Source organism: Protopterus annectens, chromosome 7.part0 (genome assembly GCF_019279795.1).
Source record: "Protopterus annectens isolate FY-2018-M chromosome 7.part0, PAN1.0, whole genome shotgun sequence".
NCBI classification, from domain to species: domain Eukaryota; kingdom Metazoa; phylum Chordata; order Ceratodontiformes; family Protopteridae; genus Protopterus; species Protopterus annectens.
The window spans coordinates 1,254,083,295-1,254,103,971 of NC_056739.1; the positions used below are offsets into that span (position 1 = coordinate 1,254,083,295).

Sequence of the window (20,677 nt, forward strand, 5' to 3'; positions counted from 1 at the left end):
TAAAAAAAGAAAGTTTTGATAAAGTACTACCTAACAAAGGATCTATCAAGAAGGAACCTCTAGTAGATCGGTGATACTGTAGGAGTATAAATGTTTTTATTTTGTGGCTAACAGATGGTAGGTTAAGCTGAAAGTGCAGTCTTGTAATAAAAACATTATGGCAAAAATTAGATTAGTCTTATTTTGGCCCAGTTTTTGTTTAGTAACAGCTTTTTATTCATAAGCTGGTGGACATTGATGTTATGACTGAGAAGAATTTGCAGAATTAAATTAAAATGTATGAGAAGATAGTTTTCTTTTACAAGAAAAGAGGCAGGATGTAATTTATTTACAGGGGTCAGTTTTGGATGGTTAGACCCAACAGCAGGGATACAAGGCACACAGGGTGTGGGCATAAGCTGAAATTGAGGAATTCTCAAACTGTAATTTTCTCAGCCACTAAAGACCTATCTTCCAAGTACATTTCTATACTCCTGCACCTAAGTTGCTGTGACATTCATATCCCTACTTCCTCTCTCGAACATCTGAGCTCTTTTCCCCATGTTACAACATTCCTTTCACTGGGGTCTGGTTATTCCATTATTGGGAAAAAGATTCTCAATAAGCAGTAGATGAAAGCAATTCTGAAGTTAGGTTACAAAATGCAGTTTCTTTTTAAGGTCCATTTTAAACCCATTCCAAGAGGATCCAAATTTGACCACAGCAAAGCTTGTTTTATAAATCATGAAGTTGTTATTTAGAAAAGGTACCATCTGTTTTCCATTTGATAGGGTGCTTACATGAGTGTCTTCTTAGTCCTCTAAAAAGGAAGATAGGGTTTAGATACCATTTTGGATATATCCCATCTGAATGAACACCTTAAAGTTAAGAAGTTCAGAGTGATGATTCTATTTAATCAGTTCTTCCATTTTTATTTCAGGGAGTCTGGGTGGTAGGTCTTGATCTGTAAAGTGCTTACTGCTTTAACTTCTCAGGTTCAAAGTGTTCTGCATTATAAGTCACTACAGCAATTGTACCTTCAAAGATCTGTGATACAGGTGGAGTCCTTCATCCGCTCCGTGTTTCAAAGCTCATCTCCCTCTTCCATTGACTTCATATATCCATCCTCTTAATTCATCTCCCCATCGTTGTATTAGACATAAAGTTGTCCATTTTCAGTTATTTCTTGCTGCTTGGTGGGGGAGACGCATGTTTGTTTAATCTGTTAGGCTGATAGTGAGGATAAATACCCCTAGCAGATTCAGGGTTAGAGTGCTTATGATTCTAGGGAATTATGTTTGTAGGTTCTTGGTTGAAATCAAGTTTTGTCATCTGTTTCTGAGGGGACATTTCCATTCTGAGGTCTGAGGATGCCTGCTGCTTTGAACAAGTGTGCTTGCAGAAGGCAGATCAGTTTTAATAACAAACAAGTGGTTGTTTAGGCTTCAACCACAGTGTTTCCTTGTGACATCTGCAAAGAACTTTTGTCTGAAATCATCAAATCCTGGATGGATGCCATGCTTGCACATCCAAATGGAAAAATTGTAGGAACATTTCTTTGTTGTTAAATAGCATCTGATACTAGTTTGAAATTCTACTTTCAGTTGTCATTCTGTAGTACTGAAGAGTCTGGGGATGCTTCAGGACCTTCTTGGTCCAGGGAGGCCGGTAACAAGGTTCATCTAATTAATTCAGTCCCCCTGGGCCCAATATCTATGGAATCACTCGCCCCCTGAAGAAGTCTCTTGGAGACGTCATGTTGGACAACTTGGGCATGTCCATCTTGGCAGAGTGTAAAGCAGATCTTCCCAATTGTGACTACACTGTTCCACCAGAAGAGATACATAACCTTAAACAGGGGAAAGAGGGCTTAGCTCTGCTAATTATGGAGAAAAACACATGCAAATGTGATTGCTCTAAATTGCAACCTTCCATCAAACAACCTAGGTCGGAATCTTGAAGGACTGAGCTGGACATCACAGTGGCTTCACTGACAGCAGCACCAGACTGGTTCTGTTTGGCCTAGGATGACTTAAACTTTTGCAAGACTGGTAGTCAGAATATGCCATACCATCCACATTTGGTGAACACCCCCAAAAAAGTCTGAGCCTTCCTCCTGTCTTAGTAAAAAGATACTATAGAGCCAGGTGTCAATGAGAATGAGGTTGGTGACCTTTATTATAAGTCTCCGATTTCCTCCAAAGCGGGTTACACTTCTGTTAGTGAGGACACCTTAAGCCCAGACTTCTCACTGGACAGCCTCACTTTTGGGGATATAACACAACCACCAAAAATCTTACGAATGATAAACAACCAAAATCCGAATGGAATAAACTTCACAAGAGTCTTCAAAAGACACACAAAATGCACAGATTTATTCTAGCGTCTCTGTCAAACACCTTCATGGAATACAAATTCAATTACAACTACTGTTTAAATGCACCTTTTAATGATTAAACAATAAAATAATCAAGTAAACTAATTATTTCTTAAAACAAACATCTCCAATTAATTTACCCATTAAGTCCTTTAGGAACTAGGGTATTAAATTCCAAGATGTAAATACTTTCCTTATATAAAAGTTTGTCTTTTAAGATGTTATCTCCATAAAAATAGTTAATTTGTTCCAGAACACATCCTGTTAATAATGAATAGTCACTATTATGTGATTCTATAAAGTGAGCAGCAATAATTTTTTTCTTTCCTTCCATTTTTAATGTCTCTAATGTGTTCCATAAATCGTGAATGAAACATCCTCTTTGTTTCCCCCACATAAAACATGTTATAGGGGCAGCTTAAGGCGTACACTACCCCCTTAGTTTCACATGAAAATTTCTCCTTAGGTGTAAAAGATACATGATTAATATATTTAAAAGTTAACAATATGTGGACACGCTAGATATAATGTGCCTGTTTGCGATACACATTTAGGCACTGTACAATTTGGCATACTAAAAAGTCCCCGAACTAACATATCTTTTATGTCTGCCTCTAGTATATGCTTTAGAAAAGTATTTTGGCAGAATACCAGCCAAAAAGTCATCATTCAATAAAAAATTCCAGTAATGGCTTAACATCTTAAATATTTCGGAACTTTTTATATTGTACATAGATGCAAAAGAAATCTGTTGTGTTCGATCCAATTCAAACTTATTCATCTTTTTTCTTCCCATATTTTTCCTTCTAAAATTTTCATTCTTATACTTTCTGACTAGCCTCCCTTACCATATTAGCATCATAGGCTCTCTTTATAAATATTTCTGCAGACTTATAAATTTCCTTTTTCAAAATCTCTGTTTTATTACAAATCTTAGATAACCTTATAAACTCTTTATATGGGAGTGCAGCTATTGTCTGGGGTGGATGGCAGCTAGATGCATTTAGAAACTGATTGCCATCAACAAACTTCCTGTGTACTCCTGACACAATTGTGCCATTTACTTTCCCTTCTAACTCTAAGTCCAAGAAATGCACTTTAATTCCCTGCTGCAAACCATCAAAACTAAGATTAAAAGGATTCTGATGTAAATCAAACATAAATGTTCTAACATTTTCTACACCTCCTTCACATATAAAAATTAAATCTATATAACGAAAATACCTTTTAACATGTTTTTTTTCCACAAACTCCTGTTTAAACAGGAATGTTATTTCAAAGTATGACATGGAGATTTGCATACATGGGGGCAAATGGTGCCCCCATTGCAGTACCTTCTTTTTGCCTATATATTTATTATACATAAAGAAATTATTCACCAGATAAAATTCTGTCATTTCTGTTATAAACATAGAATGAGGGTTATCACCCAAGAAAAGTAATATAGCAGTTATACCATCTTTGTTTTATGGATGTATACAGGCTTTTCACATCCAATGCAATCCAGTACATTTCCATTCAATATCAATAATTGTTTTCCAAAAAAATCAGAGCTATCTTGTATACAAGATGAATTCTTCTTCACATAAGGAAGCAATATCTCGTGTAGCAATAGACCCATATTTTGTAAGAAATACCTATAGGCGGAAACAATGGGCCTACCTGGAGGTACTTCCAAGTCTTTATGGATCTTCGGCAAACAGAAGAATATTGCTGGTTCTTTATTATTAACAACCAACTTAATTTCCACATTTTTTGGGGGAAAAATAACCTAAACGTAACCTTTCTGTAACAAACTATTATATCTGTCTATTGCCCTAGTCAAACATATTTCTTTACTACATTCATACATTCTTTTATTTTCTAAATATTCCATACACATTGTATGATATTGCATGGCATTCATTATAACAACTTTACTGCCTTTATCTGCTGGTTTAAGTACCAGCCCTTTATTATTCTGCAGTTCTAACAATACATTCCATTCTTTATAGGTTAAATTATAGTGTATGGATTTCTTGTTTCTGACCAACTTCTCACATATATTGTTTCCTTCAAAACTAGTTATTGAATGGAAATGTGAATGTTCTGGTTCTGAAAAGGAGGCATACATTTATTAACTACTGGGATATTAGAAGTGTCCAATAAACAATATGCATTTTAATCAAACAACCCTCAATCACAATATTGTTGCTCACTTTCTTCCTCACATGAAAAGAAACTTTCATTAGATGACTCTTCAATAAAATCATTATTACTTTCATTCTTATCCACTCTACAAGAGAAAAAACATTTTAAATATAATTTATGAACGAATCTAAAAAGTTCCTGTCGAAAAACATGAACCTATGGAACAACTATTGGGATAAATTTTAACCCCAAACTCAAAACTGCACATTGCTCTTGTGTCAAATCACACCCTGACAAATTTACTATATTTGAAACATTTGATGCATGTATTAGCATTTAAATTTCTTACTGTTATATTATTCATTTCTATAGTCCCTTTTGTAAGAACCGTTCCCATTGTAGGCATTACTCAGATTCCTTTTCTGTCCCTGTTTGTGTTGTTGCCATCCTCCATTGCCCTGAAACCGGTTCTGATGTTCTTGTGACTGTTCAGGACAGGGTAGCGGTGGATAATCCTCATCACTACTTCCGTGGTTATCGCATAAGTTTGAGCCATCTGTAGACGTAAAAGAAACTGAAGACTTCTGCTTCTGGTCACCATGTTGTCTCCAGAGTCTATCTTTACGCTGATTGGTTGAAGCTACAAAAGCATGACCCCCTTTTGTAGTCGTTGACATCTCTTATCAATTTTTTTTATAATTAATGAGCTCAGTCTCTAATGTACTCAATTTGCTATTAACCTTACTTAAATTATTGGCATTAACAATACCAATAGAGTTATAGTGTTTGATAATATAACCAGTTCTTGTTTAAGTTTTTTATGTTTCAGCTCATCCCTTTCAAGCAAAATTTGTGACCAATCCATGATACCTTTATGGGAAGCTGCTAACCACCGCTCCCTGAATTGTTTGTCTGCTGGGCATTTTTCGTGGTTTATTCCATTCGGATTTTGGTTGTTTATCACTTTTGGGGATAGCTTGGCACTTATGAGGGACCATTTTCAGTGGCAGGCTGTTGAGATTTCATATTTCCTAAAAGATGTATTTGGGGTTACTTGACTACTAGCTCCCCTAAGCCAGTGGCTGTAACTCTTGTATAAGGAGCACTTCTAGATATATTTCAGGCTAATTCTAATTAACAAGATCCAGATTAACTGCCCCACCTTCTAAAAGACAGATTTTCATAGGCTTCAGGTCCACCACTCATTCCTTTACAAGAATCTAGTGGCAGACCCAAGTGTGCTCTCTCTAGAAGCAACAAAAGGGACTAAACTACTTCCTGGGAGAAATGCTCTTAATAAGGAACTCCAAGAGATAAGAAAACTTGCACTTTGACTACTTTACCATTTATAGCTTTAAACTGTGAAGCTCATATTCTGGAGTTCCAAGAGGATATTCTTAAGAAAATGATAGATCTTGATTTGAATAGAGCTTTGAATAGAGCTTCATTGGGCATCTTATCCAATCCAACATTCAGCTGATTTATTTTATTTGTTAACTTGGATAGAACACTGTACAGCTAAATCATTTTCAGGGTCAGTCCAATACTCATTTCGTGAAACTGACATAAATGTGAAGGAAGAATATTGCAATATACAAAGAATGCAATACAGTAATTGGACAAATATTTCCATGGTTAGTCAACTGTAAAAACAGCAATACAGAAGCATGTTAGTTGTCACTGTTATACATTAAAGAGGTAGGTATATGGCAAAAGCATGATGCCTTACATCGAGTTAGTCGCATTTCTATATACAGTGGTGTGTGCATTGAGAGTAGTGTACATAATGGTGAGTTAATGATAAAGTGGAAGTCAGAGAGGCGTGGAAGGTAGAAACAGGAATGGGTACAGTAAGAAGGCAGTGAGGGTAGTAGGAACATAGGGAAAGGAGTTGTTGAGGAAGTGTCAAAGTTGGATGGTGGTGACAGGAAATAACAGTGGGTCTTGCAGTGGGGGAAGACCAATATATTTTTAGTAGTTATGGAGCAAAGGGTGAAGTGTTTGTGATTGCTCCTTTTGGGTAGCACTTGCATTGTGATTCTTTGACTATGTATTTTTTCAGTTCATGTACATGAATGTTATATCTCTATGGATGGCTTGCCATATTTTTGGGCCTAGTATGGAGAAGATGTGATTTTTAATGGTCAGGTGGGTTTGTTATATACAGAGAAACTGGGTATATTGTGAGAATGATCTTACTTTGTAAGGTGGATGGGGTCTTTTTAACAGGTTTGGATGCAAAGTACATGAATTTGTCCAGGTGTAGGAATTTAAAAATGTGTCCCTTGCAGGAAATGAAATTGGAAGCAATTTGTGTGTGTGGTAGAGTGGTGTTTACTTGGTGAGGTGTTTATGAAACTACAGATATTGTTTGATAATTTTTGAAGTGCAGTGAGATTCTTTTTTTGGAGTTGAAGTAACCAATGACAGACCATAATCTTGTTGTGGAAGTAGTTTTCCAAAGGCTGCTATGCCTTAGAGGATTAGGAAGTGGGAGATTTTCCTTGACAAGAAGAGAAGCTTGCTGACTTTTGATTTGGTTATTTGAATGTGATTGCTGAAGAGAAGTGGTAAATCTAACCATATAGTTAAATATTTATAGGACTGAACTGTTTGGGTAATTTCCTTCCATAAAAATAAAAAAAAACAGTCTGTGTTTGCTTTACTGAGCTTCTGTGGGCGATTCCAAATAGCATTACTTTGGTCTTTTATACACTGAGCATGAGTTTTGTTATTTAGTCATGTGCTAGCTTTACAAGGTCTTGCACCAGTTGATGTTTAATAAGAGGCGGTGGTGGAACTAGATCAGTAAGTGACAATGTTATTAGTATAAAGAATGATGGGGAATGGGTAGAAGAAGTATGACAATTTATTGATAACTAGGGATAACTATATAGGAGACTCCTTTGGAAATGTGTGCTGTTGCAGAGGGTAAGTCTCCAAAATGCGCTGTACAGTATGTTGGTAATTTAAACCAAAAGGATGTTTTTGGGCTTATGCTGTTTCCAAGCAGAGAATTGATTTAGGAGTGTGTGGTCAACTGTTTTTAGTGCTTTGGATAGATTGGTAGAGGTGGCTCCCGTTAAGGTTTTTTATCCTCGTTTTGCAAATCATCATCTTTAAAGTTGTAGAGAGCAGTCATTGTTGTTCCTATCCAGAAAAAAATTATGAAATTAACAGGATTTTGTATTTTTGGAGGTGATGTGTTATATTGTTGTGAATTAGTTTTTCTGGGAATTTTCTAGTTGGGAGTACAACAATGGATCTAAAGTTGTTGTCTGATTTGGGGGCTGGTAGTTATGGGGATAGGTGTAACTTTGACTGTTGGCTACTTTCATTTGAAAGGCAAGACTATTATTGTTGACATTAACGTGGAAAGGAACCAAGGGTAAATGCAGCCTGGTCCTGGTTGGCTAGCATGAGAAATTGTCAAATTCCATTGATTTTTGTTCTTCATATTATTTCTTTAAAATAAAAAGGGGGGATGTTAGGGGAGCATAGATTTATGGAGATGGTGGTGGGTAGGTTGCCAAAACTGATTAGAAAGTCTGTTGGTAGTATGTGTCCACAGCATGTTTTGACTGTGCCTTTTTACTGGTAATCTTTGTGTAGTGTATTGCCTGTTGTGCTAGCCACTAATTTCCAGAACTGTTCTTAGTAGTATTGTGTTGAGTTTAGGGTAGATGTCATAGTGTTAGCCTTGTGACTTTTTGGGTGGTTGCTTTTCAGGTTTTCCAGGTATTGTACTTTAGTTTGTAGACAGATTTGAGTTTGTTGTTTACCCACAAGTTAATTTGGCCATAGGATTCTTATGACTTTTGGGAGATCTTTGGATTAGAATTTCAGAAGAATTTTGGTTAGGGAGGTAGCTACTGAGGATAGGTAATTTTTTAAGAAGGCTAGTCCTCTGTACAGTACAGAATTCTGTTTTAAGTTTTGTGATATGCTGTGACTTGGAGTGGAAAGTTATAAGAGAATGTGAAATCTTTTTGACCGGAGATGTAATAGAGAATGCAATAGGGCAAGGATTACGCAAGGTTGGAGGCGAAACTTAGACTATGTATTATGGAGGGGTCAGTTGTGGTTAACTTGATCAAGTAAGGCACATTTTCTTGAGGATAGGTTTGATCTAGTGAATTCCATAACTACTCAAGTAAGGTCAGGGTTTGCTAGGATTTTTCTTAGATATTCCAAGACCAATGAGACTTATGATTATTCATGCCTTGCCAGTACCCTCCCTCAGGCTGCATCCCCTTCCTCCTGGAGGGCTGTACTAGTCAGTCCCAGAGTAATTTTATGGTATCCATCCAGTCATCTAGTTTGTTTAAAGGAAGATAGAGTTGCAATAAACGTGGAGGAGGTTTATTCCAGAAGTTTGAGGTCACTGGGTTAAAACCTTTAACCTCCACTATGTTTTATGCATCTGTTAAGATTTAGGCCCCTGATTATGGTACTGGGGAAGATATTGGACTTGCGGAGAAACAGGTGGTCTAGGGCAATTGGTTCCCTAATGGGCCAGTAAGTGAGATCGAGATCTTCTCTCAAAAGTCTATAAGACAATGACACTGAATCAAGGAACAGATCTTTCAGCCTCTTTTGGTAACTCGGGGACTTAAGGCCTGTTATCTTTTTGGTTAGCAACCTTTGAGGTCTTTCTAATTGTTTGTGTTTTGTGAGATAGAGCCTGAAAAGGGGCATTGCACTCAATAACTGGTCTGATCAATGCTAAGTATGAGAGACGGATTACCTCTTTAGAACTCTAGGATGTTCCTTTAGCAGTTAGCCGGGCTAAATAAGAAAATTTCCTAGGAATAGTAGTCACGTGATGGTCAAAATAGAGTGAATACTTAGGCTCCTGACTACATTGTTTTATAGAGGTGTATGATGAGGAGAGAGGTTGGCTTTTAAAAGTGATGATGCTACACTTTTTTGCATTTAGTTTGTTGCCATTTTTGTTGTACCAAGTGTTTACTAGGGGAAAGTTCATTCTGGAGGATTTAGGTGTTATTGGGGGACTTAACACCCAGTTTGCAGTAAGCTGCAAACTTTGTTAGCCAGAGGTCTTTGCTCAATGCTTAGAGATCTGAGAAGTAAGTACTGAAAAGAGAGGTCCCGGCACCAAGTCCTGAGGGGATACCACTGGCCATTCTCATGCTTTCTGATTAGGCACCAGGAATTCACACTGTGGACTCTTGTCTTTCAGTCGGTTTACCTACCATTGTATGGGTCTGTTTTCAAAACATTTAGCTTTTGTATGATATCAGCATGGGGAATGGTGTTGAAGGCCTTTGCCAAATCGAGATATGCTGCAAGCACAGTATGGCCAACTACAGCCTCTGTAACCCTTTTGAAGGAGTTTACCAGATTAAATAGGCTGTACCCTTCACAAAGCAAAACCCCCCTGAAGGACAAAACCAGTAGCTAACAGTTTAAGGATGGCATTTGCAAGAGCATATTTAGCACTGATTAATTAAGCAGCCGGTTATATCCTCAGGTCCCATGGAGAAAGAAAGAGAGACGTTTTTAATCTTGGTTAGCATTTTTAGTGCACGACTCTGAGATAATTGGGGGAATAAGGGGTTTGAATATTACTGAGCTTTGAATAAAAGCATTGGGGGTGAATATGGCACTACATTTATTTTCAAAGATATTGGCAACATTTATTGGGTCAAAATAAATTGCTTCTTTGTAGGAGTCTTTTGGGGTTAGAAGATTAGTATTGAATTTACTTGCAATGCTGTATATCTGAGATGCTGAGAACAGATGGATGAAAGATTTGTTGGACGAGCTTTCAATTTTGATAACTAGAAACTGGAAATATAAGAGGCTATTGGTTGGACAGCAGCCTGCAGGCAAGTAAGTAACTTGAAGAAACTTGAAGAGAACAACTTCCAGCTGTACAACAAACTACGGACTATTCACTAGGAGGTGGGAAGTAAACACTAATGAAATACATCCAAACACTTTGTCCTAAAATAAGGCTCCTGCTCTTTGTTGATTTAAAGATTTTTATATTTTTAGAATGTAAAGTGTTCTGAAGTATTTCATTTCCGTTTGCTCTCCCAGTGAATATTGCCTGCTGTGTTTTTGTATTTTAGACCTTTGGAAACATTACTTGTTTCTATGATCTTTCAGCTGTCTCATTTCACAGAATGTCCGCGATTTTGGCTTAAATTTTTGGATTGTTTTTTTCTCATACAGTTTGTGGATTGCAATCATTCTTAAATGACAAGATGTTTAATTTCAGACTTCATATCCTTTAGAAACTGCATGATGCAAAATATGTTCTTAAAGCTGCCTTTTAAGTATGGAAGAACTATATCTAAAATCTGTCCCCTAGTACTGAATCTTTGTCCCTCATTACTTTTTAGCCTTTTGTCCGATTCTTGTGCTAAGACGTAACCAGGTGGGGTGGGGGCTGTTGTGGATGAAAGTAACTTATCCTCCTGCCATTTGCTCAGTTAGCTTTCTGACTTTGTATGAGTGATTTGTATTTGAAAAATGTAGTGGAATGCTTCTGACTACTGTTTGTGAAGCAGAGTTTATAAATATCTCTTGACTGTCCATGATTTAGCAAAATGCACCTGGTTTCGTCTCATTTTGGTCTGTTCCTTATCAAATGCATAGTTTTCTGGCAAATTATTGCAGCTTGCAGACATCGAGTATCATTTAATATCTTTCAGAAAATGCTTGCTAATGCAAAAACTATTGTGACTGCATCAGTAACTTCTATGAAGAACATAGTATGGTTGTGTCATCAACTTAACATAGCTATACATAATTAGAGTGTAATCACTACTGCGGTAACATTTTCCATCCTCCTTCCCTTCTTCACATGCACAGTATACAAGACTGGGTGCAGTGCCGGTTTTATCCCCTTTTTTGGTTTGGTTTTGCTCATCTTCACTCCCCCTTCCCATTCTCTGACAGACTACCAAGACTGAGAGACCTATCAGTAGTGTATTACTGTGCCTCTAGCATTTCCTACTTTCCCAGACAGGCATCCTATCTTTTCTCATTGTGGGTGAATCTTTGGAGGGGGCAAGAAAGTGCAGAAGATGGCCAACTGTATGTCCACTTTTAAAAAACATAGTGGAAACATCCAGAGGGCAAGAGACATAAGGTCAGTGTAGGATGGATGTTGATATGCTCTGAAGCTCTGGCCAGAGTAGGACTCCATTTATGCAGACCTCCCTTACATTATGATTACAATAGTGTCAACACTCAAACATCTACAGTTGCAGTAAGTTGATGACACAAATGTACTTTCTATTACACCAGTGAACGCATTCATTTTTACAACCCCTGTCAAAGCATTAATCAGGGAGAGTGGCCTGAAGATTATGCCCTTTTGAACTGCATTCTGATTAAAACATTGCCCAGTCATTGGTTAATGGACGGTCTTAGGTTAGTGATTCCACTTCTCACTCTGGAGTTAACATTCAAATTCATGTTGAGATATATTAATGTGCCTAAACACTAAGCACATTAAAATACAAGGGTGAAATAAGTACAGATTGTATAAACAAAGCAATATGTTTATGCAGTAATGATGACTCCCTGTCAAATATGAGATTAATCAAACACATCACTTGAATTAAGTGAGGGTAGAATATTCCTCAAGCAATCTTGGTAACCAGTTATAGGTGCAGAGCTTGATAAACAAAGGGTCAAACATCTCATGTCTGGAACCCCACTCTAGGAACCAATAGCTGTTGTAGTGTGGCTTAGCACAGGGCATGTAGCAGGCATAGGGAACTGTCAGTTTTTTTGTAGGAAGGACCCAAATTATACAAGGACAAAAAGGAGCACCACCAGGATTTTAAGTAGCAAGAAGCATGTATTGGCTGGTACCACTAAGTGGATTTTTGCAGAAGATCAAGACAGCCATTTTTAGTGCTGGAAAATGCTATGTAGAGGAAGATGTTCTTCATCTCACATTGCTGCAGTCCTTACATATGGGTAGTCCGCTGTCCTCGGTCGGCCCGAATACCAAAGTATTAGGCTGACGTCGGTCAAGGCGCTTAAAACTGACATCAGGGCGTCAGGGTACAAAAGCGCATGACCAACGTCATTTCCTCAGTCTTTTTGCGCATGGTCCGATGCAGAAGCAGCGTTGCAAGTGCCGTTCGGCGTTCTGAAATTTTGAATTCGGAGTTTCAGACCCGAATCCAAGTTGGCTAAGTACCCGTTGGGAATATTTTGGTTTTCTTGCCTCAGTGTTTTACGGATGTCAGAAAAAGTGAATAACTGTATTTCTTGTGAAACAGATACATAGGGATTATCATTCTTTGTGTATTCCTTGTTTGGGGCCTGAGCACGGCGTTGTTGGGTGTCGCTTTTGTGCTAGGTTCAATAAGCGCACTATTAGCGAAGGTTAGATTGTGCTAGGCTGGTCTTTGGGAAGCGGTGCAATTATAATATGCCGTCGGATTCTCCGGCGCTTCTCTTGAAGAAGCAAAGACAAAGCAGTTAAACCCAGGCAAGATGAGTCGTCCGTTCGGACGCCGGTTCTTTAGAGCTTCAGTGGAACCGGTGGTTCCGGCGGAGACTTCTCTGGAGTCTCAGGGAGACTTTGATTTTGCAGGAGGTGGTCTCTCAGGAGGCAGGTCAGGCTGAAGGGGCTTCTCAAGTTACTGTGCTCCCTCCCTTCCTAGGGTGGTTAGGCCTTCTCCTTCTGTTTCCAAGGCTTCTCCCAGAGGCAGGCCAGTTTAGCTTCTGTTGGTGTCACTCCTAGTTCAGCAGGGTCTGTTCCTAAAGCACATGCTTAAAATGGCAGAAGATTTGATTACTCTGATTAGAGGTTCTTTGCCCCTCCTGATAAGAGGCCTAGGGTGGAGCCAGAGTTGGGAAGTTTTGAGCAGGCTTGGATGTTTCTGAGTCTTCAGCTGAAGACTTGCAGGAGTACTCTCCTTATTCTGATTCTGATGCAGATGATTCCACTCCTTCTGCTTCTCCTCCAGAGGATTTTTCTTTTCAGAGACACTTCATTCTATGAGGGAACATTTTAAGTGGGAAGGTCAGGACTTCTCTGTTTCTAGGAAAAGGCTTAGGGAGTTTTTGCTGTTACCCCAGCATAGGCCCTTGGCTATACCCCCTGTTCTGGATGTTGTGAAAGATGTGTTTGCAGAGGCTTCACTTAATCCTGATTCGCTGCCTCCTGCTCCTGTTAAACCGGATAGGTATTACAGGGTGCCTGAGGCTCATAAATATCTTTATAAGAGTCCTAGGGCAGACCCAGAAACTATTAGTCAGGGACCTAAGGGTGTCAAGGCCTCTGTTGTAAAAAAATCCGGTTCCTCTAGATAAAGAAGCCAGAGCTTTGGATAGATGGGGAAAGAAGGTCTATACATCTTCTACCTTAGCTATGAGGGCTTTGAATTGCCAGTTTCATATGTTGAAATATCAAAACTTTCTTCTTTCTCAATTGAAGTCTAAGGTGGATGCTCTGGCGGAAGGCATTGAGTGTAAGAATTACAAGATTTGGTGCATGTCTCTGAACAGGTGGGTAAGCATTCATTACAGTGTGGTTTTGATGCTGTGCAGGCCTCATCTAGGGTGGCTGCCACTGGCTCAGTTCTTCGCAGGCACGCCTGGCTGAAGGATCAGAATTTATCTGACCATGTTAAGACAAGGATTTTGGATGCTCCTTTGCAGTCTGATGTGTTGTTTGGTTCACCTGTGGAGTCAGTCTTGAAGAAAATGGAAGACAAGGCTAAGTCTATGCAAGCTGTTAAAGATTTTTGCAAGTTCAGCCTCCAGTTTAGTAGGAATTGGCCTGCTAAGGGGTGGGCGTATCTTTCTTATGATTCTCAGTCTAGGGGTAGATCTAGGCGTGGTAGGGACAGAGCTCAGAGTTCTTTCAGGCCTAGAACAGGAGTTCACCTGCACAATCTTTGGGTGAGGGCAGGGGCCAGTCCTTTCGTAAACAGGCCCAATGACCTACTTTTTCAGCTGCCAGATCCTTCTTGCCTGGCAGCACCTTTGGGAGGAAGGTTAGCACTCTTCAAGGAAAATTGGATGTTGATTACCCAAGACAAATGGGTATTGGATATCATACACCAGGGTTACAAGTTTTATTTCCATACCTTGCCTCCCTTCAAGGGCATGCGGACGTTCCTCCTCAGCAAAGACTAGAGGCTGCAAACAAATTTCTCTACTACTTCAAATAGGGGCCATACAACGGTCCCTCTGCCAGAAGTGGGCCTAGGATATTATTCTCGGCTGTTTCTAGTACCAGAGGACCCAAAGGCATGGAGACCAATTTTGGATTTATCTATCCTCAACACATATCTGGACATTCCCAAGTTCAAAATGTTGACGTTACAACAGCTTTTACCTCTGCTGGGCAAAGATCACTGGATGGTGACTCTGGATCTCAAGGAGGCTTACCTTCATGTTCCTATCAGGCCCAGTTGCAGGAAGTATCTGCGTTTTCGGGCTGGGACTTCACATTATCAGTTCTCTGCATTGCCCTTTGGCTTATCTACTGCGCCCAGAGTGTTCACGAAGGTTCTGGCTCCAGTGGTAGCTTTCTTCAGGCTAAGAGGAATACAGATCTATCCTTATTTGGATGATTGCCTGATTCTGGCACAAGAAAAGGACTAACTTCATCATTTACAGTATGTGATGGCAGTGTTAAGATGCCTGGGGTATTCTGTGAACGAAATAAAGTCCAGTCTAGTACCCTCTCCAGGACATGTGCTTTCTGGGTGTGAGACTGAATACAGCATCCCAGATGGCCTTTTTGACCCCGGACAAACAAAAGAATCTTTCTCTTTACTTCCACCAGTTGTCTCGTCAGTCCAGGCTGACTGCAAGGACAGTCCTTCAAGCCTTGGGGTTCATGGCATCTTGTATTCTGGTACTTCCCAATGCCAAACTGCATATGAGGAAGCTACAATGGTATCTCAAGAATGTATGGACACAGCACTGCCAAGATTTGGACACTGTCATTCAGACTATACCTTGCATTCAAAAGGAATTTTTGTGGTGGGCTCAGGAATGTCACCTAAACAAGGGACTCTCTGTGACCCGGCCAGGCGAGTCAGATTTTAACGACAGATGCCTCAGACAAAGCTTGGGAGCTCATCTAAATGGAAAATGGGTACCAAGACCGTGGCCTGCCAGACTTCAACATCTACATATCAACTTGAAGGAGATGTTAGCAGTCAATTTGCATTGATAGCTTTCAGGATTTACTTCTTCCAGGGCAGGTGTTGATTCAAACAGACAACACAACTGTCATGTGGTACATCAACAAGCAAGGGGAGCAGCATTCTTATCCTCTATGCAGACAAGCAATGATTTTGTGGGAGACTGCTCTCAGTTTACAGCTAAATCTTCAGGCAAGGTTTCTGCCAGGAGCACAGAACTCCTTAGCAGATGTGTTGAGCAGACAAATTATGGATCCCCACGGTGGAAATTGGATCCTCATGTATTTCAGAGATTGACAGTGTTATGGGAACTCCAGACATAGATCTGTTAAGCTTCTCCACTAAATTACCAGCTGCCAAAGTTTTGCACAAAAGGTTTCATCCCACAGCTTGGAAAGTGGATGCTCTCTCATTCAATTGGAGCAATCTTCACGTGTATGCCTTTCCACCTCTGCCTCTCCTCCCAAAGGTACTGCTGAAGGTCAGACAGGACAAGCCAAACATGATTTTAATAGCTCCAGATTGGCCTCGACAGCATTGGTACCCATTACTGAGAAGTCTGGTACAGGAGCCTCCATGGCCTTTGCCTACGATTCCTCACCTGCTGTCTCAGGAGAACAGTGATTTACTCAATGTCAAACTTCATTCTCTACATCTGACAGCCTGGCATATTCTGTTTTAAACCCTGGAGGGTCTCAGCTTCCACAACATGTTTTGAATGTTATTTTGGAGGCCAGAAGGCCTAGTACAAGGAAAGTTTCATGAGATAAATGGAGGAGATTTTTATTTTGGAGTACAGCAAAGGACTTTGATGTTTCTAAACCTAATTTAAGTGTTGCTCTTAAATACCTTACTGAGTTATTGGACAAGGTTTGTCCTTCTCCTCTATAAAGGTTCATGCTGCAGCAATTTCTGCTCACTATGACTGTGACCCACCATTATTTTCTCAGCCTTTGTTTAAGCAATTCCTTAGAGGGCAAAGAATATAAGACCCCCACGTGAAGCTCCTACTCCTGCTTGGGATCTCAATTTTGTGTTGGAGAAACTCACTCTACAACCTTTTGAGCCTGCAGCATCGGCAGAGTTGAAATATTTATCATGGAAGACTGCTTTTGTTGGCCATTACCTCTGCGAAGGGTTTCTGAATTACAGGCCCTTATGGCAGTTGAGCTATTTTGGGAAAAGTGCAGAAGATGGCCAACTGTATGTCCACTTTTAAAAAACATAGTGGAAACATCCAGAGGGCAAGAGACATAAGGTCAGTGTAGGATGGATGTTGATATGCTCTGAAGCTCTGGCCAGAGTAGGACTCCATTTATGCAGACCTCCCTTACATTATGATTACAATAGTGTCAACACTCAAACATCTACAGTTGCAGTAAGTTGATGACACAAATGTACTTTCTATTACACCAGTGAACGCATTCATTTTTACAACCCCTGTCAAAGCATTAATCAGGGAGAGTGGCCTGAAGATTATGCCCTTTTGAACTGCATTCTGATTAAAACATTGCCCGGTCATTGGTTAATGGACGGTCTTAGGTTAGTGATTCCACTTCTCACTCTGGAGTTAACATTCAAATTCATGTTGAGATATATTAATGTGCCTAAACACTAAGCACATTAAAATACAAGGGTGAAATAAGTACAGATTGTATAAACAAAGCAATATGTTTATGCAGTAATGATGACTCCCTGTCAAATATGAGATTAATCAAACACATCACTTGAATTAAGTGAGGGTAGAATATTCCTCAAGCAATCTTGGTAACCAGTTATAGGTGCAGAGCTTGATAAGCAAAGGGTCAAACATCGCATGTCTGGAACCCCACTCTAGGAACCAATAGCTGTTGTAGTGTGGCTTAGCACAGGGCATGTAGCAGGCATAGGGAACTGTCAGTTTTTTTGTAGGAAGGACCCAAATTATACAAGGACAAAAAGGAGCACCACCAGGATTTTAAGTAGCAAGAAGCGTGTATTGGCTGGTACCACTAAGTGGATTTTTGCAGAAGATCAAGACAGCCATTTTTAGTGCTGGAAAATGCTATGTAGAGGAAGTTACAGTGGTTGAGATACAAAGGCAGCAAGTCATGAGCTATAGCAATGAGATGATCAGGTAGTATCAGATGTTTATTGCTGGTGATATTCCTCTATTGAAATCATGCTGAATTAACTGTGGCAGATAGCTGGCCCCTAGCTGTCAGATGAACATCTCAAACACAAACAGCCTGGATTCAAGCGCAAATGGAAAATGGTAACTCAATGACCAGCGAGTAAAAAAAAACGAAATTTATTGTTATTGTAAGTGCTTTCGAAGGGGTCCTCTGCCCCAACTTCTTCAGACAAATAACTTTCAAAAACCTCGCTTTTTATACAAAACCAGTTAGTAATGATTCAATTATCCCAACCAATTAACATTCTTTTAAAAGTATATAGTTATCTAAATAGAGATAAAATATGTCACCACTATATTAAATAAATATGCGCATCCAAATATAAGGAAGCCGTACATTACTCGGCAGGTAATAAATGCTTTAAAATACTAAAAACACTATTATTGAATATCAAATACTGGGTGCTAAACAACAGTCAAACACGCATTAAATTAACAGCTTTTATACATTTTAAAGAAGGCACACTTCCAAGGACCTAACTATTATACAACCTAAAAGGCTAAAAATAATGAATTTGCCTATCTAATCCAACCAATAATTAATACTGTATACTACCACTTATTACGCAAATTTTTAATGTGCTGCTACTATACATAAAACAATGAAAATGTATTTAGTTATATTTCTATAGTGGAAATAGTAGGTATAAAACTACTAAAATTTATAAATTCATTATATATACCCAAAACTATCCCATTATTAAATCTCATATTCATCTACTTAAAGCTTTAAGCTTCAAGATACTTTTAATTGATCCATACTCATTTAACCCTGGCGGGATGTAGACTGAAGTTCGAATTTGCCACATTAATTCATTCTCTTCTAGCTTCAGCTGCCACGGTCCCCCTCTCAATTCACCTTTGATTTGTTGTATTACAGTGTATAAAAACTTATGATCAGGATTTTCATTAATATGTTTTGCCAATGCATTTGTACCATCGCCTCTATTAATGCAATATTGATGCTCATAGATTCTTTGCTTGAACTTTCTCTCTGTTTTTCCGTTGTAATATGATGGGCATAGCTCACAGCATGCGAGGTACACCACCTCCTTGGAGTCTCAATTAAATGTTCCATTAATTGTATATAACTTGTCCCTGATTGTTACCTGGTTACCTAATTTTATAAATTTGCATTGCATACAGGCCCCACACTTTCTCATGCCCAAAGCCTTCTTATTACTCTTCTTTTTCTCAAGCAAGCACTTTAAATTTGCCCCCCTTCTATACGTGAAACCTGGTTTTAAGCCCAGTGCCTTACTCAGCCCACTATCTTCCGAAATAATGGTCCAATTTTTAACAAAAATATCCTTTATCTTTTTATAATCAATAGGGTATGTAAATAGGAAATTGAGGCTCAGACTTCTAGTTTGTGTTGTCAAATTTGTGCCCCCTTGTTCTAAATTTAGTATGGAAGTGTTGTTATTACCATTACTTAGTAGGGGTCTAAAATGGCCATGCGTCCTTAGTTAAAACCATAGCTTTCGTAATAGGTATTAAGGCTATACATCTTCTACCTTGCTTTAAAGGCCCTTTGAATTCCTTTCATAAATGAAATATCAAAACTCTTCTTTCTCAATTAATCTAAGGGGGATGCTCTGGCGGAAGGCTTTGATGTAAGGAATTACGGGAAATTTGGAATGTCATTGAACAGGTGGGTTTCCATTTCACAGTTTTTATGCTGTACAGGCCTCATCTAGGGTGGCTGCCACAAGGAAGTTTACTGCATATCCATGGCTGTATGTAGAATTTAAATTACCATGTTAAGTTAAGGTTTTGGATGAACCTTTACGGGTCTGTGTGTTGTTTGTAAACCTTAGTCAGTCTTAAGAAAATGGAAGACAAGGCAAGTCTAATCAATGTTAAGATTTTTGCATGTTCATCTCCAAGTTTTGAAAATTTGGCCTCCCTAAGGGTGGACGTAGCCTTTAATGACTCATCTAAGGAGATCAGGACTGGTGGTAGAGCTCAGTGTTCTTTCAGGCCTAGAACAGGGAGTTCACCTGCACAATCTTTGGAAAAGGAAGGGGCCAGTCCTTTGTAAATAGGCCCAATTAACTTTTACTTCAAGATCTTTTTGCAAAGAAGCATAAATTTGGGAGGAAGGTGGCACTCTAAGGAAATTTGGATTTTTAATTACCCAAGCAATGGTCTTGGATATTAAAACACCAGGTCAAGTTTTATTTCCATACTGCCTCCTTTAAAAGGATGCCTGAGCCTCCTAAAGCAATACTCAAGGCTACTAAAAATTCTGATACTAAATAAATACACTGGTCCTCTGCCAAAATGTGGTCTAGGATTTTAGTATCGCCTGTTTCTGTGCTTTGAAAGAAACGGGGAACCCAAATTTGGATTTATCTATCCTAACACTTGGATGGAGTTTCCCCAAGGTTCAAAATGTTGCCTTAAAAACAGCTTTTACCTCTGCTGGGCAAAGATCACTGGATGGTGACTCTGGATCTCAAGGAGGCTTACCTTCATGTTCCTATCAGGCCCAGTTGCAGGAAGTATCTGCGTTTTCGGGCTGGGACTTCACATTATCAGTTCTCTGCATTGCCCTTTGGCTTATCTACTGCAGAGTGTTCACGAAGGTTCTGGCTCCAGTGGTAGCTTTCTTCAGGCTAAGAGGAATACAGATCTATCCTTATTTGGATGATTGCCTGATTCTGGCACAAGAAAAGGACTAACTTCATCATTTACAGTATGTGATGGCAGTGTTAAGATGCCTGGGGTATTCTGTGAACGAAATAAAGTCCAGTCTAGTACCCTCTCAGGACATGTGCTTTCTGGGTGTGAGACTGAATACAGCATCCCAGATGGCCTTTTTGACCCCGGACAAACAAAAGAATCTTTCTCTTTACT

General features: G+C 39.2%; 1 protein-coding gene across 1 annotated transcript in view; it reads left to right on the plus strand.

Annotated features, from left to right (window-relative positions):
* The window catches only part of ZWILCH (zwilch kinetochore protein), a 1,326,642-nt gene that overhangs the window by 748,892 nt on the left and 557,073 nt on the right, over positions 1–20,677 (plus strand). The gene's annotated exons all lie outside the window — the stretch shown is intronic.